General features: G+C 42.3%; 1 long non-coding RNA gene across 1 annotated transcript in view; it reads left to right on the forward strand.

Annotated features, from left to right (window-relative positions):
* The window catches only part of LOC306920985, a 35,153-nt gene extending 19,357 nt beyond the window's left edge, over positions 1–15,796 (forward strand). Inside the window, exon 3 of the long non-coding RNA XR_013789718.1 lies at positions 15,664–15,796. This is a non-coding gene — a long non-coding RNA (uncharacterized lncRNA). The remainder of the gene's footprint in view (positions 1–15,663) is intronic.
* Positions 15,797–17,096: the final 1,300 nt, after the last annotated feature.

The following is a 17,096-nucleotide window of genomic DNA, read 5'->3' on the forward strand; positions in this document are numbered from 1 at the left end:
TAACTAGAACTAGAAAAATGAGTTCCTCTGAAAAGTGTGCCTGGTGCTTCCTTACCAGGCCGGGTTGCCTACCCAGGGCCCACAAACTTTGAGGCGGTCATAGTTAATTGGAATCTGACATTTTTGACTGATAATATCTTAATCACACGACTCCAAATATAATGTGTAGCGATTTGTGTGAGTTTTGGACAACATTTGTGCCCCTGGCGAGTTGCGTCATGATTCAATGATTTTTGATTGTATAACCTAGGTTTCAAGAGTTATATGCCAAAACGAGAAGTGTGTGTTATAGCGCCACCATGAGGCAAATTAGAAAATGTGTGGCAGAGCAGAGGCGAATACTTCTTAGAACTGTCATGGGGAAGCCCCCCCGTCCCCCGCTGCCGCAGGGAAAAAAAACATGTTTATTTTTTCCCGTTGGGTACTTCATTGTAGACGTGAGAAAGAAAGACTACTGTACAGCAACTTTTATACTCTATCTGGCATGTTAAAACAAAAGCCACCATATTAGCATTTGAATGCCTGTGCCTGTGCCCGTAAAGGTGTGGCTATACGTGACAAAACGACAGTAAGGGGGAGGGAAGCTCAGGGGTGCTAATTTAGTAATTTGTGTTCCTATTTTCTTCATGGGTGCTCAAGCACCGACACACCCACATAGTCGGTGCCGCTGTGGCAGAGGTTCTTTCTCCGTCCGGCCTTCAGCCTTTCGGCCTGGTGGAGACAAAAAGGGTCAAATTTAATAAATACCAAGATAAACAGCTGTGAAACGTGATTTCAGATGCATATTGGACCATGATAAGTTTGCAGAATTGGTGACATCACACAGCCAATTTCTGAGGATCACCACCTCCAGCGACCAGCATTTCCATAATCTATTGAAATGCAGGACATTGTTATGTTCATGAGAGTTGCGGGACACCATTGAATATTTGACAGATAATGACTCAGAATGTCATACAAGAGAGTGTTGTGAATTAATCTTGAATCTAAGCTGTTATTTTATTGAAATCTGAAAGAATCTGCTCAAAGACTGAGCATTGTACAGCATGTGACATGTCACCTGGCACAATCTGAGCCCTTAAGCATGCATCAAAGTAATGCATCTCTTATTCTATCTGTAGGTCATTGTAGGACATGAGACAATGAAAGGAATGAAAATACACTGGCACACTGTGTATCTGCTCGAGCTCGGTACATGAGTTTTTTCTTTTAATAAGGCAATGAAAGTAATACAAATACACCCACACACTGTGTAGGACATGAGACAAGGAATAGGTTCTCTCGACGGAAATCAGCTACAGAATACTCTATACTTCCACAGGTTGTGATGCACATACAATAGTACTTGCAAGTATTATTTCCCCGGCAATGTTTTCACATTTTCTAGTCTAAAACTGTTCTTGCAAGACAGGGACGTGTGACACTGGATTGAATGTGTCACATGTCTGCCAAACAGTCAAAGCTTGCCAGAAAAAGTTATTGGTATGTGTGTCTATTGCTATATCACCACTGTGTTTCTTCCTTGCAGGCGTGGTGTTGAGTGCATTCAAATGGCCTGTAATATCCACCTGAAATACAGGGTCTGTCAGCCAGGCAAGGTCACATAGTTCCCTCCATTGTTGCACTGTCTCTTGTCAGAAATTGCTCCATTTCTGTTCTCAAGGAGGGAAAACAACAACAACATAGATCCACGAATAAGCCACATATTGTGATGATAAATCACATATCCAAAATCTGATCGTATCTGCAATGAATTGACAGGTCTGTCAACAACTGTGGTTCATGCTTTTGTGCAAATAAAGTTCCCACTCTGCAGGACTGTTCAAGTGTCATGTTTTGTCTTAAGAGATGGTGAATTACCGAAGAGCATTTCCCCTATTATAGCCTCATTTGTGTACACCGATTGGTGTACTGTGGACACCCCCAAATTTCAAGATGCCTTTTTTTTACAAGGAAAAATAATATGGGACGATTCTTCATACTATCAAACTTATCAGATGTACCAGAATTAAGAATGATAAATACCAATCCGTATTTATAAACAATGTTTAACATTTAACCAATTACTACTATTACTACTACTACTACTACTACCAGTAAGATGCCTTAAGGGCCAGAAACGACTGCAGGTGGCGGGGAAACAACAGACTTAAAACAATAGTCAGTGTAAATCTGGCAATGTACACAAACACACATACACTGAGACTAGCCCTCTTTTTTAAACCGCCTCCTCGCCACTCGCCCTACACACTAAAGCCCTCAAGAGCGAGTCTATGCCGATCTAGACTCGATTGCCTTGTGCAGCCCTGCTCTCTGTCCGAATGGAAAACGCGACCACAAATAAATGATAAATAAACTGCTCCTAAACAATCTTCATCTGATGCAGAATAGACATGCTCCAACTGATGTTCACAAGTGCTCTTTATTTACCCCACCGTAAAAAACTATAAATGAAACCACACAAACAAAACCATTTTTAACACAATGATTTATAAACACCATGGATGTATATGACATGTCCTTTTTGACAGTCATGCTGTATTTCCTTTTACAGTATGTCCATATTAATGAAATCCACATGTCACACAAACATGTACACGATGCAATGCAATATAACTGTACAAACAAAATAACAGGTAACACAATGGCATGATGGTAACCATGGCAACGAATGGTGTCTGTTTCCTGTTTCTGCACAAGGAGGGCGAGTGTATTTCCAAACTGTTTTTTATACCCAGCACCCTAATCAAGGGAACTTGATTCAGCTGGAGGGGCACTTCCTGACGAGGGAACCTCCCGAGAGCACTTCAAGTCAAGGGACTGGTTTAAAAAAGGACTGTCTTTGACTCAGGATGTAGAAAGTGGAAGTGGGGTTAACAATTAACATAAATACAGACGGCGGCTGGCGCTGGCTACTTTACTTAGAGCCACTGTACCAAACTGATCAGTTTCAGGTGTGCTGGACATCAATTGAGCCAATTAACACTAAGTGTGTGTGTGTGTGTGTGTGTGTGTGTGTGTGTGTGTGTGTGTGTGTGTGTGTGTGTGTGTGTGTGTGTGTGTGTGTGTGTGTGTGTGTGTGTGTGCGTGTGCGTGTGCGTGCGCGTGCGTGCGTGCGTGCGATGTTTCAAACATGCCATGCTGCCAGTGAATGCTTGAGCCTTGTTGTCCTGAAAAAGGTACATGTCATTGTCCTTGCCGCTTTTACCTGCTGTTGGATTATTTGACGTGCCCAGCGCAGCATGGGCTTTGACTCGCTCTCTCTTTATGTGGATGTTGGTGCATGCTGGGAAGTTAATGGAGCCTCCTTATCCGACCCCAGGAAATGTGTCCCTTGATAACTACCCTACCGGCACCATTTTGAAAGAACAATGCTATTTGTCACTGCAAAGTAAGGTCACCTGCTTCCCACCTAATACTTCGGTAGACTGCGAATGGGCGGAGAATTTGGGTTTTGTTAAGTATTCGTTCACGAAATACTTCACTCTATGGGATGTTTCCCTTGCTCCGCAAGGGAAACATCCCATAGAGTGAAGTATTTTGCTCACTCTACTTACAAAACCTTGGTTTCTAAAGAAACCTCTTCGATTCTTGCATATTTCATTTGCTGCGGTTTGCCTTCACACTGTCATCCGCAGCAATTGGAAACGCAGCAGGGGGGACCTTTATCAATGTGTTCCATTCATAAACTAGCCAACACAGTGAAATCTATGGTGATACAATTATACTCATAACGTGCATGTGTCGTGCCGTCTGGGACTGCCCCCCCCTCTCTCTCTCTCTCTCTCTCTCTCCGCACGCAGCCACGCACTGTTCTTTTGGGCATGGATGAACAGCGCTGAGCGCACTGATATAACAGACAGCAGCGCAAAATGTTTACAAGTTTATCGAGATGAAAGTCCCTACTCCCCAGTCCCCACACAGTGACAGCACTCCATGTTTACAGCACGCACAGACAGACAGACAGAATATTCTGTAGGCTTACTAGGCTATAATACACTGCAGTGTTTTTATGTGTTTCCTTAAGCAATTGATTAAAGTACTCGTCCTCATTTCGATCAGGGCTTCAGTCTCCTCATTCGACCACGTCTATCCACGGTAACGGGACATCGTTGCGCTGCGTAAAATATGCCTTCTCCGTCTCCAACTGTGTTTAGCTCCTGACGGCCAAGCTACACCAGGCTTTTCTCGCACGCGGCCCGCGCGTGCGTTTTTTAAAATAGGACTGGACACGTTTTGTGCGCGAAAAGCCTGGTGTAGCCCGGCCGTCACCCGCCACATTGTTTGCTTCATTTCCTTTATTTACTGCGGATTGCATTCACACCTGCACCGAATCGTAATCAAGTGCGATTGGAAGCGAAGCGAAACCCCCGTTTTTGCTCGGAGTAGAATGCGGTTCTTTGATAATTCAGATGAGCCTTCACACCTGCCAAACAAAGTGCATTTTCTGACAATGCGCAGCAGGATTCGTTTTAATCGCAGCAAAGCTTTCTGGTGTGAATGTGACCTAAGAGGCCAGATCATACATCCTATGTCAGATTGAAATGTAAGACAACATCATGCAAGGCACTTGCTTGTATGTTTAGAGACATTGTTATCATGATATCTGCTTATTTGCAGGAACAAAAGAAATGTAAAGGACAACTTCTTTTTCGACCAAAGTTCATGTTTTAGGTTATTAGAGATTTTAAAAGATGAGCATTAATTATTTTTCATTTACTGCTTTCTTTCGTTTTAGCGATTTTAACAGGGGGCATTTGGTCAAGTGGCTACACATACTTTATGTACAAAATCTTACGGCAATTTCTGTATTATTATTTGCTATAGTGCTACTAAACACCAGGATCTATTGGATGTGAAGGGGGAGGTTAGGGGGCTGCCATACTATGTGTCGTATGCTCAATCGTCAGTTTGTCATCTCACCCTTCACATTCAATATAGATCCTGTGATCTTTTGTGGCCAGATGTCATTTCCTGGGGTCTAGTAGGACTATAGTAAATAATAATAATAAAGATAATAACTATAGGGATGTCCCGATCACGTTTTTTTGCTCCCGATCCGACTCTGATCATTTGACTTTGAGCATCTGCCGATACCGTTTTTTCCCAATCCAATATTTATATTTTATAGAACAATAGTACAATATCCCAAATCACATACAATTTACAGTCTAATATCATGATATGGATATAATATTGATAATAGGGATGTCCCGATCACGTTTTTTGGCTCCTGATCCGATCATTTGAAAATGACATGATCGGCCCGATTTCCGATCACCCGATCCGATCGGGACAACCCTAATAATAACAAACATTCATCTTTTACTTTCTCTAATAACAACCTAACAACAAAAAACAAAGTTGTCAGAAGAAAAACACAGAATACAAAATTCACAATACTGTAACATCATGGCAAATAACAACTTTATTTCTCTCTCTCTCTCTCTCTCTCTCTCTCTCTCTCTCTCTCTGTGATATGTGTCAGTACTGTTGTTTGATGCTGGAAAAGTAAGCTGATCATTCATTTTAAGAATTCATGGTCCTGTAAATTTAGCAGTCTATGCTTTCTTGAGTAAGGAGTCAGTTACAACTAAAATAATGATATGTTCTACTTTTCCACAATATTTTCATCACTTGATTTCTCATGTGTATTTGAAACGACCTGGGGTCTTAAATAATCATGCGTGCAGCATTACTGATACACTGTCTGAAATATCTATCCTGGATGGGAAGCTCACATGATGCTGATGAATCCAGTGCTCTCAGTGGTTCCTCTGTAGTCTACTAGGATAGTAGATTATAGGATATTGGGCAGAATGTTGAATTTATTCAGCCAACAGGATGTCCATGATCCAGCTGCACAGGCTGGTGTTGTGTCACGTTTGGAGCGAGCATGCTGGGGGAAAGGGTTTGGGGCATACTCAGAAGGGCAAGGATATCAGAAGAAGTATTGCATTTTAGTTCTCTTTTGGATAAGACAACTATTAGGGACATATACAGTGTGCAGTATTTTCTTATGTTTGTATTGTTGTGTTTTTATGTGCGCGTGTCTGCATCATTTTTTACTTAATTTCAACCTCAGTGGAGTGTAATGCAAGCCATCTTGCCCCATTGTTTAAATCAAACACAAACGCTAAGATTAAATGGTGGACTATAGTCAGAGGACAAAAGCAGAAGCAGAATAGAACCACAAATGAGGACCTATTTCCGAGAACTGCTTCAAGATCAATATGGTCATCCTATAACATCCACATACATCCACATTTTGCTACTGAAACTTGCACATCTCATCCTCAAGTTGACAGCGACTAATCTCCTAGCTTTGTTTTTCGAAGTGATCCACTGCTTATTTGAGCCCCTGTGTATCGAATCTATCAACCTTTAAAAGTTAACAAGTTGTCTGGGGAAATGCCATTTGTTGCCAGTTCAATAGGAAATGTCAGAGCCTGATAAAAATGGTGCAGGCTCATACACGTCACTTGCACCACTGCATGTGCACAGAACAATGAGTCACTTAGAGGGCTACATGGGAGAGCATTTCAAATGTTTTTCCTTTAACAGGGTTTCACCCATATTCAAAATGTGAAAATGGAACCGCAAAATCGGACCATTATAATATAATATAATATAATATAATAATGAGGATTATCTGAAACAATCAATTCAATTGTGTTTGACTCTCTAAACAGGTAGGTGCTTTAGATTTTTAGATTAGTTTGTACCAGTTTGGACAGCATCACAGTCACAATAATAATGAAAACTATTTCATTTTAGTTAGCAATAAATAATAATAATTAGGCTTTATAAATACAATATTTCACGGTTGTTAAAACACAAAAATCGAAAACTTGGCACAATTTGCACAACCTACACTTCATGTACCTAATCGCTCGACACAATTTGCACTACATCACAATCCCTTATTAGACTGTGACTTTCCTTCTTTACACTCTGATGTCAATTACACATTACCTTTACCTTTTATTTTCATTCCAAATACCACACGATGTTCAGTTGTTGCACACACTCACATAAAATCTCAAAGCATCATCACATTCAGGTCTGCTGAGCAATTTGCAATCAGGACTGCAGCATAAAAGGGACTTGAGAGCCTCTGTTTTGTTTGGTGAACAATGGAGAACCTTGAAGAGATCGACAACCAGAAGTGTAGTAGTTAGTAGTGTAGTAGTGTAATAGTGCAATAAGTGTAGTAGTGTACTAGTAGTGTAATAGTGTAATAAGTACAATAACTTCATAATAATAATGATAATAATCTTTATGCATATAAAGGCAACTTTAGTGTTATGTGTAGTCGTGATCAACTCTCTCTGCCGGGGGTTCTCAACCTGGGTGTCGCGACCCCTCGGGGGGGGTCACCATATTAATTTGGGGGGTCCCCAGACTAAGATTGTTTTTCTTTTTTTTTAGCTGTGCCTCCGCTCCATTACGTAGCTATGTGTGCGCCTTTGTATGTCTGTCCCTGTGTCTTTCCGTCCGAGCACGGAAAGCTGCAACACGGTAACGGTAACTCTGTAATTTCTCGACCATTTCGGATGTGGGGTAGCTCGCAGGAACCGGGTCGGCCACCTGGCCGCGTTCCTGGGGTCTGGATGTTCCGGTGGACCCCCCCGATGACCCTCACAAGGTAACTCTGTAATTTCTCTACCGTTTCGGTCACGGGTGACTCCCGGGAACCGGGCTGCCCCCATGGGCGCATTCCTGGGGATCTAAATGTTACTGTAACTATAACAATAAATGTACAAAGTTGCACTGCTCACTTCACACAGTTGTGAGTTTTTTTAAATGGATGGAAATTGTTCAGCATACAGTATAAACTATAAAGGCAACTTTAGTGTTACGTTGTGATCAACTCTCTCTCTGTCTCGAATGTCCCTCGATTATTAAATAAGAAAAAAAGTGTATGCATATAAAGGCAACTTTAGTGTTATGTCATGTTGAATGCATGTATACAGGTTGTGTGCATCTGGATTTATTGGACTTGTTGGCACTTAAAAGGTCTGTGGTCTATGCATCCATAGGGGTTGGTAATCCTAAAAGCTCAAAATACATTTCTCCCCCAATATGTTACTGCAAGAACAGGTTAATTTCACTGGTTCCTTAACACCATATCAAGTCTCAATCATCATATCAAGGTCCATTATTTATTCAGCTGAGCCACGGACACCATTTGATGAGATTTAGCCTCTCAAACCCAAAACGTAAACTTTTGATGGTCTTGAATACGCTTTGTCCACAATTCCATGCTGTAATGATGTGGTATACCATTAGCAGAGATAACAATAACAACAATAACTTAACTTTCGAGAACTTAAAAAGTAACCATTTGGTTCCATGTTACGCTCTCAAAAAGACAGAATTACAGAATTAATTTCTAATGATGAAAAAAAAAAGGTTCTGCCATCAATCAGATGCTATAATACGTTGAGATACTCAATTTGAATTTAGCACAAACAATAGATATATATGTAGCTATGTGCCAAATTTGGCACAGTAAGCTATTAACGTTATTACAGTATTTACACTATTACACGTATTACAAAAAAAATCTTGTGTGTGTGTGTGTGTGTGTGTGTGTGTGTGTGTGTGTGTGTGTGTGTGTGTGTGTGTGTGTGTGTGTGTGTGTGTGTGTGTGTGTGTGTGTGTGTGTGTGTGTGTGTGTGTGTGTGTTGCAGTGCTCCTCAGTCTGAGATAGCCTTTCTTTTGTTATCGTCAAAATGTGTTATTGACTAAGGCAATAAATAGGAATAAAACTTTTTGATAAATAAACATTTGACCTATTATAAACATTTTAATAAGTAAGTAAGCAGAACCGGAATCGGTACCAGATTCACAAAAATCCCAACGATACCCATCCCTAATTACACTACTACACCATATACTTATACCATATATACACCATACACATATACATATAGGCTTTCTAAAAAAGGCAGAGCATCCTGACTGATGCATGGAAATTGCACTGTACTCAATTGCAATTGTCGGCTTCCCTCCAACCAGAACATAATGCAGTACACATGGATGGTGTGTCAATAAAGCCTATAGGAATATCAATGAGCCAGCCACCCCAACCATGGACTGTTTCAACCTGCTACCATCTGGTAAATGGTACGGCAGCCTCAAGGCCTGGAGCAGCAGAGGCTCCGGGACCAGGCAGCCAGGCTAGGGAACCACGGGCACTAACAGCCTGTTGCCTGTCTGTGGGTGTTACACATACTCACACACAAGACCTACTCTGGTGACCGATGCAATACTGCTGTTAATAAGCTGGTGCTGTACTCGAACAATGCAGTTCTGCAAGCTCCCGACCGGTGTTTTTGCACATAGATAGACCTTATGTTTGCACATGCCCCTATAGACATGTCTGATCAATAGTTCTCTTCACCAGGCCAGAACATCCGGAGACAGAGTTTTCGTCCTCTGCGTGCGTGAGCTCCTGAGCCAATCTCAGCGTGACTGAACAACTGGATGTGCTGAACCCTCATCCTCATTTTCCCTTATTCACACAACTGCATAGCCATGCACAGGTCCAACGTCATCAAGTATGCTGATGATGGTGGTGAACCTGATTGTCAGGATGACGAGATGGCCTACAGGGTACCAAATTAAACACAACAGTGCAATCACAACTCGTATGCATAATGGAGTGCAAATTCTAGTCCTTTTCAGAATCCCAAACTACTGTTAAATCTTGAGTCGTAATTTAACATAGTTTCTCAGCGGTATAGAAATAGGATAGCTATTTTGTTCCTGTGTGTAGTTGCCATTGTACATGAACTTTCGTACCATGCAAACGGTATTGGGCAAGAGGCCAGAGACAGGATGCTAGAGGCTGCATGTAGCATCACAGCCTATAGTCGTCTCTATTTCACCTATAGACCTATACTGTCCAACATAAAACTGTTTCTGATTTTAGGTTGCTCAATATTGATTAATTTAACATTCCCGGTGGCTCTTTTAAAAGTTTCTTAACAGTATTTGAGCAACAGAGTGAAAAGAACATTCTAAAATAAGGGTTAGGGTTCCCACCCCCTTTTCCCCCTTACTGTATGTTTTCTTTTCCCTTTTTACCTCCCTTATGATGAATTCCTGTTCTGTTCTTTGACTATATATAGAAGTGTCTATTTGTACGTCTCTAAATGTTTTGATGAATTGAACAAGGTGGACCCTCTTGTAAACAAGTGTAATGCTTAATTGGGTTGTCCACTCACAGTTAACAGTCTTTGTATTGAGTTTGTGCTTGAAATGTACTGCAATTCTGCAAACTGTTAATACATATTTCAATCAATCAATCAATCAAAGGTTAGGGTTAGATGTTGCAAATGTTGCATAGCAACTGCCTATGTTGCTATGCTATATGCTCCTGCCACTGGATTTAATTCTTAGTAGAATAATAGTGCTACATGCATCTTCACCTTGAGCCTTTGTAAGTCACCTAGCTCATAGTTATGGGTGACCTTGCTAGAATCCCTGAAGAGCAGATCTCTTACCATTCTGCAGTAGGATCAGTGTCGTCCAATGGGATCTGGCGTGGAAGTTGATATGCAAGTGGGAGCATTCAAGACCACTGGCTCAAAGCCATGTCCCTCTGCATCTCTCTCTCTCTCTCTCTCTCTCTCTCTCTCTCTGAGAAAGTGCCACCAGTAAAGTACACAATGCGTCTTGCACATCACATTTCTTTATATACTTATTCCCAACTTCATTACCTGCAAATGTAACTATTCTTGCAATTAGAACTGCAGATTCAATCCCAATCTTCCACCATAGTCTGAAAACTCTCCTCTTCAGACTCCACCTCAGCCCGTAGCACTTGCCCTAGCCTTGATGACTTTGCAGGCGTATGCAAGGGCTAAAATATGTAACTTAGATAGCATGTTATGTAGACAGATGCCAGGTTATTAAACGGATGATAGTTTCTTAGCTTACTTTACTATTTGTATGCATTTGATGTATTTATTACATCATTGTTGTTCTTCCTTACTGTAAGCCTAAATTGTAAATTGTATTAAATTCTACTGTATAGTATTATATATTATACAAATGACCTGCATTCCTTCAGTAATTTCACCTGAGATGTGGTCCAGGATAGAAAACAACACACACAGCTTTAAATCTTACTTAACAGAAATAAATAAGCCTAGTTATGACTAAGATGAAAATTAGACCATACTTAAGGTGCAATCTAAAGTATTATAGCCGGGGAGCCACAGGCCCAAAAGCTCAACGGTTAAGGATTAACCTGTGATGTCATGACATTGTCATTAAGGTCCACAGAATGAGAGTCCTGCTCTGGTCATTAAGGTCCACAGAATGAGAGGCCTGGTCTGGTCATTAAGGTCCACAGAATGAGAGGTCTGCTCTGCCGGAAACATTGCAGAAAAAAACGTTATGGTATACCACACCATAGACAACCAATATAAGGCAAAATTTCATCATATTTTAAGTAGCATGTGACCTGTCAAACTAGGGGGTTTTCATGATTCTGAATCCATTCGATAGCCGTCACAAATGTGACGAGGTCAGCACATTTGGGCAAGAGGATATGGCCGAATTTAGGCCAAGGAGTATTTTTCATGCAAAACTAATGCTTGGAATGGATTCAGAATCATGAATAACCCCTAGTTTGACATGTCGCATGCTACTTAAAGTATGATGAAATGTTGCCTTATATTGGTTGTCTATGGTGTGGTATACAAAAATGGCCATAACTTTTTTTCGCGATATTTCCGGCAGAGCAGACCTCTCATTCTGTGGACCTTAATGACCAAATAAATAGAACAAATACAAATAAAAAGTATGTCATGACATCACAGGTCCTCTCAGATTTTGGACGGCTGGCTCCCCGTCTATGGTGTTTGACAGGTTGGCAGCAGCTCTGTCAGTGTGTACTGTGTACACTGTCAGTGTGTACTGTGTACACTGTCAGTGTGTACTGTGTACACTCTCATTTACACACAATTCCCCATCATGCCACTAAGCCAAGAGGCACCACTCATATCATTTATTGGTTCCCAACTCTCTGAGCCAAGAATCTTGCTTCTCTCTGTGGTCCTATATGACTCTGCATGCTCATGAGATGGTCTTGTTTAGCTCCTCTTCCTTGCGCTGTAAGTTGGCGGCCTGCCTACAGTACTAGCACTATGCAGCCAACGTGTTGCCATCTTTAGACGTCTCCCCAATGACAACTGGGGTAACTAAAAGAATTGCTGGGAAATTGGTGTATTATATTATAGAATGCAATTAGGGATGTTAACAATTAATCGTTAATTGATTAATCGTCGTTAAATTAAACTTAACAGTTAACAATTAATTGAAAATGGTGCGGCTCTATCATTGGGCGGTTTTCTGTGAATGTAATGCTGTGAATGTAATGTAAAAAAAGTCCCACCGACCTTGGTAGCCACAGTAACTTCTCTGCTTTTGCATGTGATGTGACAGACAAGACATTTTCATTTCATTTGTGCAGGGCATTGCTGAAAATGAGCACCTGTGCTCAGCTACTTCCCTCAGACGGATAGTTGCACCAATGTACCGTGGAGACATATCAACGGAAATCCTGGTGACGGAACGGCGATTATTGCTGATTATTAATTAAACACTTGATTGGAACTCTCTCATTCTCCCTCTTCACCCGGTCTGGACCCCTTGTGTACGGGCCTTGGCACCAGGCAGGGCTGTGTTTTAACACCCGGTCTGACTGGACCCCTTGTGTACGGGCCGGGGCACCAGGCAGGGCTGTGTCTGTGCCCTGTGTGGGCGTGTGTGTGGGCGTAGGCTTGGCTCCAGTTACCACTTGGCTCACCTGCTTCCAGTCCTGGCCTGCGTTCAAATTCAGAGGGTTGTTCCCTACTCCCTACTACTCCCCATATGGGGATCTAGACTTAGTGGACTCTAATAGTGATGATGATTTCGGACAGTACTCCCTATATGGGGAGCACCGAGTCTGACGTCAATGTCGGTAGAGGGCGCTATAAGTCATGTACGTTCATGTACTTTTTATTTGCATTTTAATCCCCATAGGGTTTTTTCAGATTATTAAGAACTGTTTGAAAAATAAACAAATCATCCCGGCCGTTTCACTCATATAGATATGAAGAATCAACTGACTACAAGAAACCAGTCAAAACGTTAATGTTACTGCTGCTGAATTAGTAAAATGTTCGCTAGAAACAGACTGTACAAATAAGTGACTGCAGGCTGTCGTAAACAATAGAGAGCCACCTCCGTGACAAGGACAGTTTGTTAAATTATTTTTAAATTCATGGATGAATGAAGGAAGGAATGAATGAATAAATAGGTTAATGAAAATATGTTTGCAGGCATTTAGGCCTATGTTTATGATAAAAAGTGTATTCTCTTAAAATAACATAGGCCTAATGAATGATTATTATCAATACATTCATATTATATCCATATTATCCACCTTGACAATATGAAAACATCATCAGCATTAACCACATGAACCCCTGCTATGCCTGGGGGGGAATAGGCTACGCCGAAGTTGAGTTTATAGATCGGCTATACTTTTGGTAAAGAATTACCAAAAGTAGCTGATCTACAAGCTCACAATACGGACGTTTGGTGTTAACAGAAACTGCAGTCCAATAAATTACTATCTAGGCCTACATAATGAGGTTTTAATGTATTTATCGCAATTCAATTAAATAATGTTATATAATATATATTTCATGGCAGGAATTAATGAATATTAATAAAACAAGTTCATGACACAATGAATGTGTCTCACATAATATGTATTTAGCCTACGTTTGTGATAAAATAAGTTATTCTCGCGAATATATTCTACAGCAAGCAACTGATTCCTCTCCTAACGTCATGCGCTGGGTGATACAATGAATCAGATTAGTAATGCTATTGCAAATGAATACACTTGTTTTATTATAAATAAAATAAAACAATCACCTCCCATATGTCTGTCAGAAGCCGTTGAGGGTTGATTTAACCGTAGAGGTTAAATCAACCTTGCCGCTTCTCAGCGGCAATGTAGAGACCATCGGATGGTCCCTACACTTCCCGGTGCATTGTGGGATACTTCAGTCCACTACATTAGGGTGCAAAACGGACACTATAACAAAATGGCGGAACCCCAAAGTAGTGCACTATATGGGGCATAGGGAATGAACTCGGACGCAGCCCTGGTCTTCCAACACAACATTGCCAGATCGTTGAACAACCACAGTGGTAGTAGATGCTTCTAGCCAGTAAAGCCTTGTAGTGTTTGTTCCCAGTGAACTTCAGTTTCCTATAGGCTGCGTCCGAATTCATTCCCTATGCCCCATAGTGCACTACTTTTGGCTTCTGCCATTTTGGATAAGTGTCCGAATGTGTAGTGAGCATTTTTGCACCCTAATGTAGTGGACTGAAGTATCCCACAATGCATTTGGAATGGATTCTAGGGAACAGCCGATGGTCACTACATTCACACAGCGAAGCTGCAGTTCTTATATGAGGCCTGTGTCTTCTGTGAGGATCCGAGGAAGCCCAACAAACCCACGGTAAATGGTAAATGGTGCATTTATATAGCGCCTTTATCCAAGGCGCTTTACATAGATTGTGCATTACATTCACACACACATTCATACACCAATGGCGGCAGAAACCATGCAAGGTACCAACCAGCACATCAGGAGCAATTTGGGGTTCAGTGTCTTGCTCAAGGACACTTCGACACTAACTCTGGGGGAGCCCGGGTTCGAACTGGCGACCTTGCGGTTACCATCCGGGAACTCTACCCCTGAGCCACCGCCGCCATTACGGTGAGGCCTTTAGGAGGGCCATTCAAGCCGCAGCACCACCATGCAGAACCATTGCGGCTCGAGAATCCACCACTCCTGAATGAAGTGCTTGGTGTTGGGAGACTGGTCATGGACCTGGTGAGAGCAGGAATGGACCTGGTGAGACGTAGGAAGGGCCCGGACAGGAGTCAACCCACAGAGCCTAGTCCTTCCACGTGCCAGTTCCTCTCACTCCCAGTCCCGGCAAAGTAGTTCTGTAGCAACGGATCGTGTGGCCCTGGTCTTTCCCTAACGGGACCGAGGGTAGCTACTGGGATATAAGTCGGGACTTCACCCTCGGCTGGGTCACCTGAGTGAGGGGTATTATGTTGCGAGACCCAAAACCCCAAAGACCTTGGGATACATCACTGACGATACGTCCCAGGTGCATCCATGCGATGTTCTTTCGTTTTTAGGCGATCTAAAAAAACTATTGGGATTACAATGCAAATAAAAAGTACGTGAACCCGTGGACTTATAGCGCCCTCTACCGATATTGACGTCAGACTTTGGTGCTCCCCATATAGGGTAAGGGGCCAGTGAGGCACTCCAACGTTGAAGCACTGGGCCCTAGTGGTAAGAGGAGGGACTACAGGCGGACCCGTGGATTCATGACGAGGAAACCCCATGCAGCTGGGCTTTAACATTGAGCGCTCGGTTGCACTTCCGCATTTGACCACCAAAATGTGTCCGAAATGATTATGTCTGGATCCCCATATGGGGAGTAGGGAGTAGGGAACGACCCTGTGAATTTGGACGCAGCTAGCCCTAGTGTTTCAGTTTCCTAGTGATTTAGATTTAGTATTTTCATTTTGCCTGTATTCATTGCTCTCCTCCTCCTCAGACCACGTCTGCTGCCTGCCTGCCTGCCCACTGACTTGCCAGTTGCTCTGCACTGCCTGCCCACTGACCTGCCTGTTGCTCTGCACTGCCTGCCTGCCACCTATTCCTCCTCATTCCAGTTTGTTTGATTAAACACCCTTGAACTTTTTTACTTTGTTCGTGTCTGAATTTGGGCCCGCCAGTTTTTGGTATCGTCACACCCCTAAGTGAGGTTGTTCTTTAAACTCAGTTGCAAAGTAAAGTGGTAAATTGATCGAATTGAATTAAGTTAATCTTAGCCTATTAGGCTATTATGTATATGTAAATAATTTTGCAAGCTAACTGATATTGACAACAGTCATAATGATCAGCAGGTAGGCTTAATAATTGAACATCAAATGAGACTGTATAGGGTGTACCAAAATCTCCTGGAAGGGGCGTCAACATATGTGTCACGTGGTAGCGGCCGCCATACTTGCTGGCTTGTCTGGTTTGTTTACATTGAGCGACTATCCGTGTGCTTGTATACGTTCTTTTTTTAAACTGACCTCACAATGGTGCAGACTTGCTCAGTAAATAAGTGCCACAGCAGGTCACGTTGAGGAAATGAGCCAGAAAACGGAATTAGATGTTCAGCTTTCCAGCATGGAGACAGCATCAAGGAACCCAGATTGACAAGTTTACAAAAATACGTAGAATGGCTTGGATCGGCGCACGGGCGCAGAGACATAATGTTCAACAAAGTATCTAAGCACAGCCGTGTTTGTTCACAACATTTTCCTTGTCCTTGTAATGTATTTGGGCCCGACGTTCTTTCTATCCACCCTGGTGTTGGTTCACTATGTTGTCGCCAAGAACGAGCTTAATATTTACAAATACATACCACCGTCACTCTATTCTGAGTGATGTGGGCTAGAATTTAATGCCCACGAGAGGGCCGTCCCAAGCTTTTCAGACACCGCCCCCCTCTTGGTGACGTACACAGTCTCACACGCTATTGACACCTTAACAGACGACGACACACTGATAAGCAACAGCATGCGTGCGCATACCAGCAGCACAAGAACCCTGCCTCTCATAAGATGCAATGGAAAAGTTCTAACTGCACTCACGTGTAAAAAATGCACCATCAAACTTTCAGATGCTGTTTTTCTCCCGGTGTGGAGGAAGAATGATTAGGATTTTTATTGTGATCTCTCGCCCTTGAAATATATAATCCTTGGTTTCTGTTGTGTTGTGTTTGAACATATAGCAATTCAAATCAGTTGTCCTCAAAACCACACCTCCAGTCGCTGTCCTAAGTACGGGAGGTGGCAGGTGCGCTCATGATCACGGCAGCAGAGCCTGTTTGTCCATGGCTGCACGCGCACGCCGCACCTGCAGCCCATCAAGTATAATTTATGCTTCGTCCCGCGATGGTGTCGCGCACGCAGACCTCTACACTCACAACAGTCG

The sequence above is a fragment of the Electrona antarctica genome (assembly GCF_951216825.1).
Source record: "Electrona antarctica genome assembly, chromosome: 3".
Taxonomy (NCBI): domain Eukaryota; kingdom Metazoa; phylum Chordata; class Actinopteri; order Myctophiformes; family Myctophidae; genus Electrona; species Electrona antarctica.